Source organism: Microtus oregoni, unplaced genomic scaffold (genome assembly GCF_018167655.1).
Source record: "Microtus oregoni isolate MIOR12 unplaced genomic scaffold, Mior012 000072F_ref0000427, whole genome shotgun sequence".
Taxonomy (NCBI): domain Eukaryota; kingdom Metazoa; phylum Chordata; class Mammalia; order Rodentia; family Cricetidae; genus Microtus; species Microtus oregoni.
The window spans coordinates 5,121,853-5,133,073 of NW_024543979.1; the positions used below are offsets into that span (position 1 = coordinate 5,121,853).

At 39.3% G+C, this 11,221-nt stretch overlaps 1 protein-coding gene across 6 annotated transcripts in view; it reads left to right on the forward strand.

Annotated features, from left to right (window-relative positions):
- The window catches only part of LOC121440930 (THO complex subunit 2-like), a 33,579-nt gene extending 23,526 nt beyond the window's left edge, over positions 1-10,053 (forward strand). For 2 of the 6 annotated variants that reach the window (XM_041641962.1, XM_041641959.1), the window contains 3 exons: positions 253-429; positions 5,384-5,538; positions 6,739-10,053. The gene's annotated coding sequence lies outside the window, so the exon portion shown is untranslated. Of the gene's footprint in view, positions 1-252; positions 430-2,254; positions 2,316-5,383; positions 5,539-6,738 lie in introns of all 6 variants that reach the window. The other 4 variants (XM_041641960.1, XM_041641961.1, XM_041641963.1 and 1 more) reach the window with 4 other exon arrangements.
- Positions 10,054-11,221: the final 1,168 nt, after the last annotated feature.

Below are 11,221 nucleotides of genomic sequence, written 5' to 3' on the forward strand. Positions count from 1 at the left end.
TTAGCCACAGCTTCTCATGCTCTCCTGGTGCCAGTCTCTTTACTCACTATTTTGTTTCTTGTGAATCAACGAGTAACTCTAAATGCATCATGTAAAACCATACAACACTTGGCTTTTTGTGATACGTATATGTCAATTGACATGGTTTTAAGGTCACATCTATTTCTGTTACGGTAGAATTATATTCAAGTGTGAGTTTAGACCACATTGTGTTGTCCATTCGTCTTATAATATTGTCCCTCTCTTTTGCAGCTCTTCAAATTCATGTTCTAACAGGACCATGAGCCAGCTCTCACAAGCATGTCATGTTGTGCCAAAGACCTCTGTAGCTTTGCTGTTATGTTCTTCACTGTTTGTGGCACACTCTCAGTTGGCATAGCTCATCTTTGGCACTTAATTGGATGACTTAAGTGCCTTCCAAAAATACTTGTAAGTATTTGTTAAGTAATATAGAAAATTTAATTGTTATTATCTTCTCATTAATAAATATTTGTGTTTGTTATTTGGCCACCTTGTATTAAAAATGATTGTTTTTGATAAGAAAGACCACATGTTTCACAAACACATCCTCATCAAAGAAGTTAAGAAAATGTGGGATGCTGATGCTCAGGAAAGCAGTCCTCATGGACCAGGCATTACGAGCATGCCTGTAAGTGGAGACAGGAGAATTAGAAGTTCAAGATTACCTCTTTCCTCTACATAGCAGATTTTCATGGTCAACCTCCAATACCTGGGAACCTGTCTCTTACATATAGAAAGCAATTTTCGATAGTGAGGTGTCATGAAATAGATAGAAAAAGCCAGCACTGTTGAAATGGTCGACATCTTTTTAATGTTCAGTGAGAACTGTTTTTTTTTTTTAATTGGAGGTGTGTACACACTAGCATGTACACTAACCTGGAAGTCAAAAAACAAACTTGCAGGAGTCAGGTCTCTCCTTGCACCATGTGGGTTCTGGTCACAGTGCGGACAGCAAGTATTTTACCCCGGGCCACCCTGCTGCACTGTAGGTACGGGCTGTGGAAGCTCAGTTCTTTAATACTTGGTTCTGGGTCATCCTGTCACAACAAAAGGCCAGTAGTTTATATTTTTGTACCTATTGACTATTATTTCAATCGAGTTTCAATTTCAGATAATGTAATGAGAAAAAGGAAGTTATAATATTTAAAGATAGATGGCACAGGAATTTCTTAGTCTTTTCCCAGTGTTTTCATATCCCAGTGCCGTTCAGAAAGAGTCAGCAGCCAGGGAAGGAGATTGGTTGCGTGGCTGTTGAGTGACCTTGGTGGGAAGGGGGACAGAGTCCTTGGTTAATACTGTGTTAGATAGAAGTTGGGAATGAAAGTGATTTCATTAAGACCCAGCTTTGGCAACACCTAGTCTCCTGGGCCTCACTTTGAGTGAATGTGAGAATATTAAATCTTTGAATACATAAAATTCTGGCCTTTAGAAATCTTTCATTTGTAAGAAGTGTTTAACTTCAATCCTAAGGAGACCTTGTGAAGATTTGTGTACTTTGTTTTATCCAGAGTATACATTTGATTCTAGACCCAATCACAACCTGGACCAATTAAATAACATTTTGTGTGCTGTTTATACCAGGTGAAAATTACATGCAATCAGAAAACTTTCTACTAGTGCAGAAGGCATTGATTGATCCAAACAGCAAGAATACTTCCAAGGTCAATAATTTCCTTCTGTTTTGCTGCCTCATTCAGTGGGGAAGTCATCCTTAATTATTACCTTGTTGCTTAATACACTTTGTTTTCTACGTAGTCCCACATGTTTGGGAACTGAGCTTTGCAGTTGTTAAGGAAGTTAATCGAGTTTCAGGACTACATTATTTTTCTCCCCTCTGGCCTTGTTCTTTTGCATGTGCTCTGCTGTTCATCCTGAGAGACCCTAAGTTCAAATCACTGTCTTTGTCTTTTGTGCACAGTACTCCATCTTTCAAATAGAAATCAAGAAAGTAGGAAAAATGTTTATTTTAGAATATCGAATTTATTTTTCATTGAGTCAGTTTTGAGCCTTAATGCTGTATCTTTCCTGTGATTTTTCATTTATCCAAGTTACTACATATGCCTAGTCAATGTTTTTGTTTAAAAAAAAAGTTGCAGGTGCCTATTTGTAAAGGTGCCTTAAATGGAGATTTTCCTGAACACAGGGAATGCTGACAGTACTGTCCTTGTCACTGGCTTACCTGACTGTTCTTCTTTTCCTCTCCACTTCCACTGTTTTTGCTTTGAATTAACAGGGCAGACTAGAGCTGCGTACCAGGAGTGGTTTTTAGTGAATATTTACGTGTCAAGAGTAAGGTACTTTATTCTAACTTAGTTCATATTTCACGTGTAGCAAGAGCTTGCAAAGAATCTGTCTGTTTGTCTATCTATCTATCTATCTATCTACCTACCTACCTATCTATCTATACTTTAAATCTTATAATAAATGGAAATTACTTTCAAAATAAAAAAGCTTTGATTCTCTTGGTTTGTTTTAACTTAGCACTTGTTCTTTTCTTTTTATGGCATCATAATTGAGACAGTCTCACTATATACTTCTGGCTGGCCTGAAACTTGCTACATAGAGCAGGTTCCTCGCAAACTCACGGAGATCCACCTGCTTCTGCCTCGCAAGTGATGGAATTTAAGCGTGCCTCCGTGCCTGTCCCCAACCTAACACTTAACTATTTTATATTAACTAAGATTTTTTAAGTTAAGCTATTTTGTTTAATTTAGATAGTGTGTGTGTGTTATCTAACATTTAAGATTTAATTTATGTGAGAAATCATCCTTTAAAAGTACCAGCATGTTGTGTGTGTGTGTGTATAATCTAACATTTAAGACTTAGTTTAGTGAGAACTCATCCTTTGTAAATACCAGCATTGTTTCCGTAGTCAGCAGATTTGGAGAGATCCTTTGCAAAGCATTGAGTGATATTCAAGTATCTTATTTAAAAGAACTTACCTACCTTGATTACTCAGTACATGCTGCATGCAGAATTGAGGCCTTCAATGTCCCTGGTACAGTCAGTCCTGCACTACTTTGTAAACAAAAGTCTTTTGGTTTTTTGTTTTCTTCTATTTAGTGCTGTTGTCAACCTGGAGCCCCTCTTCTGCTCTGGAAAGTGCCTAATTCTAAAGATGAATTCTTGCTGACAAGGGTGTTGCTGACCCAAGTGCTCTTAGAAAAGCACTTTTGTTTGGAGTCAGAAATCTCTGAAACATGGCTGTGAGGGGAGAACTGGGCTCCATTAGCCCGCTCTCCTTTGCCCCTGCATGGTGAAGTCACTGTTTGGTTTTGACCAGGGTAGTAATGAACTGGTCTGTGGCTTAATCATCTTTAGGAGGGACCGAGGCAGTCATCATGGAGCATGGCCAGACTTGGCACCAAACACTGAGTATGATCTTCAGCAGATGATGGATGGAGTCTAGTACAGAGGGCTCAATTGGATTTCATGCCCACCCTGACTGGTATCCACTTCCCATCCTTCCCATCTCCTGTCTCAGCTTGTATGCAGTGTTCAATTACAGTAGGGTTTTTTGTTTGTTTGTTTGTTTTTTGCCTTGTGCTTCAGCTATATTGTATTTCTCAGGACCTGCTATGAAGCCACAAAACAAATTACTGACTTCTGGTGGAAGCATATTGTCTTGGCTGTTCATGTTTGTGTCTTTTGTACTTCTGGAGTTATGATGTTTGAAATTTTTCTTGGTGTTGATATCTAGTTTTGTCTTTGTTGGGTGACTGTTGCAGTCTTTGGTTACTGTTGTCCTATCTGGATCCTAGGGAGAGTGTGGTGGTTGTGGGTCCCTAGTAGAGAGATCTTCTGCAGGTCAGCGGGTGGCAGAGGGAATGGAGATGGGCTAGAAGCAAGACCACATGAGAGTAGGTTAGGGCAAAAGCTGGGGGCGTGGGTTCTGCACCAGGAGGCTGAGTCCCCAGGGAGTGGACCTTTGGTTGGATGGTGGGCTTCTGAAAGCAGGGAAGGGCTAGAAGTGGTCCCAGTGATTGGTATTGGAGTGGGAGGGCTGCTACAGGAATAAGTTAAGGCAGGACTGTAATGGAGTTCAGGAAGGATAGTGAGAATCTCCTACCTGAGTCCCAGGCCAGTGTGGCTACTGAGGGTCCCTGGTGAAAGTGTTTCTAGGAATAGGCAGCTGATGCAAAGGCCTAGAAGGGGGGAACTAAGGTCTTAACATGCTAGCAGAGAGCTAAGCAGGGTTTGCCTGCCTTTGTTTGCTTGGTTTATTTATTTTTTAATGATTTTTTCTTTTGCTGTATGACCTTAAAAATTTTAGGGCATTGGAATTTTCATTTTCATAGAAGTTTACAAAAATTGGTTCTTAAAAGATACATGGGCCTAGAGAGATGGCTCAGTGTGGTTAAGAGCACAAGCTGTCTTCCAGAGGGCGCACGTTCAATTTCCAGCACCCACATGGCAGCTTACAACTGTTCATAACAGTTTCAGGGGATCTGGCACCTTCACACAGACATACATGCAGGCAAACACCAATATATATGAAATACAACTAAATAAAAATTTAAAAACACTTCTAAGGGCTGTAGACATGACTTGATAAAATAGTGCTTACTGCATAGGCAGGCATGAGCACCCAAGTTGAGATTCCCAGCAACAACATAAAAGCCAGGCAGTGAGATGGAATGGGCAGATGCCAGGACTCGCCAGCCAGATAACAAGCTCAGGGTTAGGGAGAGATCTCTTCTCAGCCATAGTGACCTGTGGCTTCCACATGCATGTGCACAGGCAGTCCGTCTCACCTGGCATATTTATATTTTATGTGCACACTCTACACACATACCACTTCTTTAAAAATAGAGCTTTGGACAGTTGTTTCAATGGGAAGACAACAGACATGCTGTATTCAAGAAGTCTTCAGTTCATGATTTTAAGGCATATATGTAATATTTTTATACAAAGTAATGGAGTTAGAGAACATTATTTTCATACTGCTTTGTTACTTAATATACATTGTGAGTATAATCTGTTTTCTTAAGTGTATTCTTACAGTATAATTTCTGGTATCACCTTAGAAACTTGTTGTGTGGATAAACAATATATTTAAGCAGTTTCCTATCTATTGATTTTTTCATGTCACCATTCTTTAAAAATTAGCACTCCAAATGAATATCTTAGTAGCCAAAACACTTCACATATAAAAAGTGTTCTTTGGAATTTTTTTTTTTAATGTAGTGTCTGACTGTAGGGGTGTGTACGTTTGAAGACTTCAGATAGCATGTTCACTGGTGAAAATGTAGCTTAGTTCTCTCCAACCAGACCATGACTTTTTCTCTAAATGCTGAAACCACTTAGAAAGTGTTTCAGATCATAATGTTCAATAGGAAAACATTACTGTTTGTTTGTTTAGCAGCAAACCCTGAGTAGTGTGGTCCTCTGAATTGTGGTCTCCTGCAGCCTGGGAAGAGCATGAACAGAGGAATGGAACATTCCATTGCAGTATGGCGTCCCAGTCCCAGGTGTTGATCATAAGGCACGAGATTGTGGAGCTGGAAGAGACATGAGGTATGGAAGACTCCTTGATGCTGTTGGCGAGCAGGGTGTTTTGTTCTGTGTAGATTTGCTAGTGACAGTTTTTTTTTGGTAATACTGAAGACGAGTGACTTAAGGGTAGGCCCTATTCCCAGCAGTAATGTTACAGGCCCCAAGACCTTAGCACAACTAATGCTGTGATGGAAATGCCGTTTAGACCTTGGAACCTGGTGTGTAGGCAGCGACACCTGACAGAATTAGAGCAAAGACCTAATCCATCGAAGTCCACAGTACATCCCTAGATGGGATGTACTTCTTGGCCTCTGGCTAATTGGAGTTTGGGGTGTGTCAACTCAGGATGTGGTTTTTGTAGTTAAAAGCCCACTCTGAGAAAGGCTCAGGACTACACTCTGGTCCTGAAAACCCAGTGCAATCTGTATCAGGCTAATAAAGACTTCTGTGGCTTGACTGTCCAAGTAGTCTTCTTTGGTGGATACCTCACAACAATAGATGGCCATTTGTCTTTATCTTACAGGTTCTTTGCCATATATTAGAGCTTCCAGTTGTATGTTTTTATGGGATTCCTGTGTGTACAGATGTGTGTATATGTTTCTTGTGCTTTTTCTTTGGCTCTTTTTCTTCATTTATTTTGTCCTATTCCAGTTTGTTTGTCTTTGTTTTCTTTATTACCATCCTTTAGATGCTTGTTTTCTAAGGAGAGTCACAAAGGGTGTGGATTCAGATGAGAGATTTGGGAAGGGGAAATAGTAATCAGAATATATTGTATGAAGAAAATCTGTTTTCAATAAAGAAAAATAGTTTTAAAATGTTTTAAAGACAGTCATAATGTTTTCATTTACTTTGTCCCAATTTTTTGATCTTTTTGAAAGAGAAAGTCTTAATTCTATGAAATGTCATAGTAGTCACCTTCTGTAACCTTTGCAAAGAAAAGATTTTCTTCCTCTGAGAGCGCAGACCAAAGCATGATGTGAAAGTATGGCTCCTCATACCCCACCCTTTGATTGTGGGGACCAAGTGATGATGGGAAAGCCTGGCTGTCCATATGTGACTGTCATGCTGGGACTCCAATGACAAGGATTGCTAGGGACTGCTGTTTCTGTCGAGTCTTTTCTAACTGTAAACGTTATTTGATCCCAGATTTTCTAAGATAACTTCTGTGTATGCATCACCTGAATGGTAACAGTTATTTTTCTTCTTTTTTAATGATGGCAGACAGGTGGCGACTGAGGTCACAGGGAACAGATAACAGATGGATCTGCTAATGCAGTGCACCAGCAGTTGGAGTGTTGGAGCTGATGATGCAGTGCCCTCTTCAGGTCAGCATCCTCAGATGACAGTGAGACCCAGAAGTCCTCCCCCTCCTTCCAGTCTGCAGTGGACCTAGAAGTCGGAGACGGAAACGGGGGTGCCAGGATCTACATGTGGTAATCCACTGTGTGGTTCTGAGTGGATTTGCCATAACAAGTACATTATTTATGCCTGATAATCATATGATGCTGGTCTTTATAACTAATCATTAATCTTCTGCACTTGATTTTATTTTCTATAAACTTTTCTATGGATGGAAGAAGGAAGACTTCCTCACATGACAGATCTGACTTTGAAATATTGAACCAAGAAAAAAAAAAACTGGAAAGTATGTTGAGAAGTACGCCCAATTGCTGCCCTGCCTAATTCTGTTCAGGAGACAATGAAGTAGCTTTTTAAAGCTGGAACTGTAAAGACTCCTGAGTACACTTCCTGCCACAAGTCAGCATTGCCATTTTTAGCCAGTGTGTAGAAGGAAAGGAGGGCATTTCTTCCCATGCTGACGGAACTATGTGGTTGTGCATTTCCGGCGCCCTCTACTTGTAAACTTTAAACCATACGGATAAACCATAGTGTGGCCATGTCCCCATTGTGCTGGAGTTTGTATCAATAGTTAAGATGTTAAAACTGCACTCTTTTTTTTTTTGCCTACTTTCTCATAACTGATATCTGTGGGACTAGCTGTATTTCTTGGTTTTTTGTATTGTTTAGCTCTATAAAATGGCCCCAGAAAATCTCCAAATAGTGTCTCTAACTACAACAAAGGAGAATTGTATGGTTCCTTAAAGTCACACAAAATTTGATTTAGAACAGTTTTAGTGTGAATATTTTCATGTCTCAGTTTATTTGAAACTCAATATTCAAAGCTCTCTAGTAGAACCAACTTATTAAATGTTACTTTAGTGTGCAGTGTTCAGTTAAGCAACTGTTTAAGAATGAGACTTCGTTTTGAAATTCATTATGAATCATAAAGCAAAAGTCATAGTTTTTCAGAGACATGGTCTCAGATATTCTTCGTCCAGTATGTCAGAATAGAATTTATAATACAAACAAAGTTTGCTTTAATTAAAAGACTTTTTTTTTGCTGCAAGTCCCATCTGCTTTCAGAAAGCATCAGGTAGAGTTTGCATTAGTAGAAGAGGGAGGCTTCCACTATCTCTGTAAAAGTCTGTTCTCAACTAGAAGTGGTGGTTTTCCAAACATACTGTGTGTCGTATGAAGGGATAAGAAGGATATAGTTGAGGACGGGTGATTTGCCCTCAGCTCTAGAACCAGTAGAGAAACCCTATTTTTAGTGCTTGTCTTACATTCTTGTATTAATTACTAGACTATGTTAGTCATGTCTCCAAAGAAAACAGGAGCTGACAAGTCAGTTAATGAATGAAACATCTGATTTTAATGGGATTTTCGTGTTTCATCTCCATCTCTTCTATGAGTACCGTGAACAAGTTCTTCCTTCCTGATAAAGTTTGTCTTCCTTGCATATTGAGTTTATATGTTTATCGTGTATACCTGCTGTTACATGAAAATAACTTTCAACTGTAAGTGTGGCCGTTATGTGGTATCCATGTTTATTGATCATGCACCACATATTCACTGCAGTCCCTAGAGAGTATTTATGATATATATTACGTACTGTCTTTTATTATAATATTGTACAAAATTCTTTTCCTTTTACCCATGAGTGCCATCTGTTTGTTTTTTGGTTTGTTTGGGTTTTTTCTTCTTGAGTCAAAGAATACAGTTTAATCTTTTTCCTCTACCTTGCCCTCTGTTGGTGTAAGTAGGAAGTGAATTGTTCAAATCTCTGCAATTAGAATTTCAGAAGTAGGGGATACTGGTCATTTGACTTAATAAAGATTACATATATAATAAATTTGTCTATTTTCTAATTAAAAGCAATTAAGTTTTCCCTTTATTAGAGTATTAATAATAGCCTAGATTATGAAAATGTCTGTATGTGCGGGATGGGGCACACAATGAAACAAGCCTGCTTATGACAGCAAGTGCTTGTAACCAACCAGTAGCAGTGCTTGAGGCTGTCACTCGGGTATCTTACTCCTCAGGTCCCTTAGAGCTGCAACATGAGACAGTTGAAGGGCAAGTACCTTCAGGACAGTGGATAATAGTGTGGCTGAGGAAGACTGGAAAGGGAGGTGTACAGAGGATGTGTTGTCAAGTTGACTAGCACTACAGGCTATTAGAACTGTAGTTTCTTTTTTGCTACTCTGGGAAACACTAAAATACACAGTTCAGACATACCCCGTTTGAGGAAGTTTCAAAGCTGTTCTGGGGAGAATGGTATCTATTTCATGTAGTAAACAGCAGCCCTTGGTGACTTGTGATCAAGAAAAGAGCTGTAGCTGAACATGATGGCACCTGACTGCAGTTCCAGCACCTGGGAGGTAGAGGCAGAAGGATCAACAGTGTAGGGGCAGCCTGGGCTACGAGACTGGCTGAAGAAAAAGTAGAAAATGCCGTAGCTGAAGATGGGTAGACACAGACTTAGGTGTGTGGCACAAATGATTTGCACACAGTGCCACGTTATCTTTTAGGTGTAGCATTCACAGTTCAGCCTCCTAGAACTTTGTGTACTTGCAACTGCCTGGCTTTCTAGTCCACCCAGAGCCCATGGAGAAGCTGGAAGGAAGCATAGTGAGAACGCTTTGCTGAGGTTCTGCCCCGACAGTGTTTAGTAGCCATACGATCATGTCAGGACACCTGGTTCACATGAGTCCTCCTTTGTCATCTTTAAGTTTGGAAGATGAATCCATACCTTGCCTTTCCTGTGGTGTGTATGGTCAAACTGAGCTTTATACAGCAGAGACAGGAAGGTAATAGGTACTTAACAAAGCGCCTTGCTCCACAACAGAGTGGTCTCTGTTGAATAAACAAGAAGAAAAAGACTTCTGAGCAATTTTAAGTTTTCAAAGGTAAATTAAAGGGACAGATACTGTCCAGTGATAACTAAAAGCGTTAAAGGCTCTTCTAAGTCATGACACACATATATTTCACAACTGCAATTTTAGACTCCCCCTTCCTCATGTTAAGTCATGAATGTGCCATATGTTACTGTGCATAATATACAAAGTATATAATGTGCAAAGTACATAATGTAAGTTGTATTATATGACTGATTGTGTCCACATTTTAATAATAAATTATGAATGTATAATTTATAAGAAATAAAAACACATTAACCTCATTCCTGGTATTGAACAATTAGTGTGGTTCTTTTTTATTTTTCTTTTTTCATTCTCCAGACTTGGTTTTAATGTTTTTGTTCACTAGAAATAGATATTAAAATGGCAACGCCAGCTTGCTTCTTAGGTGCATTTGCTTGTAATTTTTTCCAACCTTTTACCCTGCTAATGTCTGTCTTTGATGTTGAGGTGTATTTCTTTGCACAGAAGGATGGATCTTCACTTTGCAGGTGACAGACATAGACTATTGACCTTGAGAGGATGTGTGTTAGCTCTCCACCCAGGAACCTTTAACATTGCACAGTAATACACACACATCCATGAGAACCCTGAGTGCAAGCTTATATTACATAGGTGGGACAGCCACTGCTTTTTTCTGTATTGAATCCTGGATAATAGTTTGTCCTAAAAATTCATACTGCAAAGCCTGTAACAAAGGAGGTCAAAACAAGGTAAACCTCTCAAATGTCATTTCCAGAGGATTATCACAATTACATAGCCTTAGCCTCAGTTATTTCTGTTACTTTAAAAACATCCAAGTTTCACCTTCACACTCCTTCTCAGCAACAGAACTAACGTTATTTTCTCTTGACAATAAAGAGACCTAGGACCAGATGACCATGAAGGGCATTGATGACCCCGGAGTCCTTTTCCTTCCCCACTCAACTCAAATTTGTAACCCATGGCACTGAAAGTGATAAATAATGCTCAGCGAGCATTGCTGATTGATAATAACATCCTCATATTTTCACCAACAGTTGTAATTATAGAGTCAGAAGCACAGTATTTTTTTGGAGAAGACTAGCTTGCTAAAATCAATATGATACAAGTATTAAACAGTATTTTGTTCAGATTTCCTGTTAATAAAAACTATTTTAGTTTCCCACCCCTCTCATCTTTTTAATGAAACCTATTTTGTGGTCAGAAGCACTTTTTATCTCAAAGTTGTTTTGATTTGCATTTCCCTGATCGCTAAGGAGGTTGAGCATGACCTTAAGTGTCTTTTGGCCATTTGAACTTCCTCTGCTGAGAATTCTGTGTTCAGTTCAATGCCCCATTTTTTAATTGGGTTAATTAGCATTTTAAAGTCTAGTTTCCTGAGTTCTCTTTATATTTTGGAGATCAGACCTTTGTCTGTTGCGGGGTTGGTGAAGATCTTCTCCCAGTCAGTAGGTTGCCTTTTT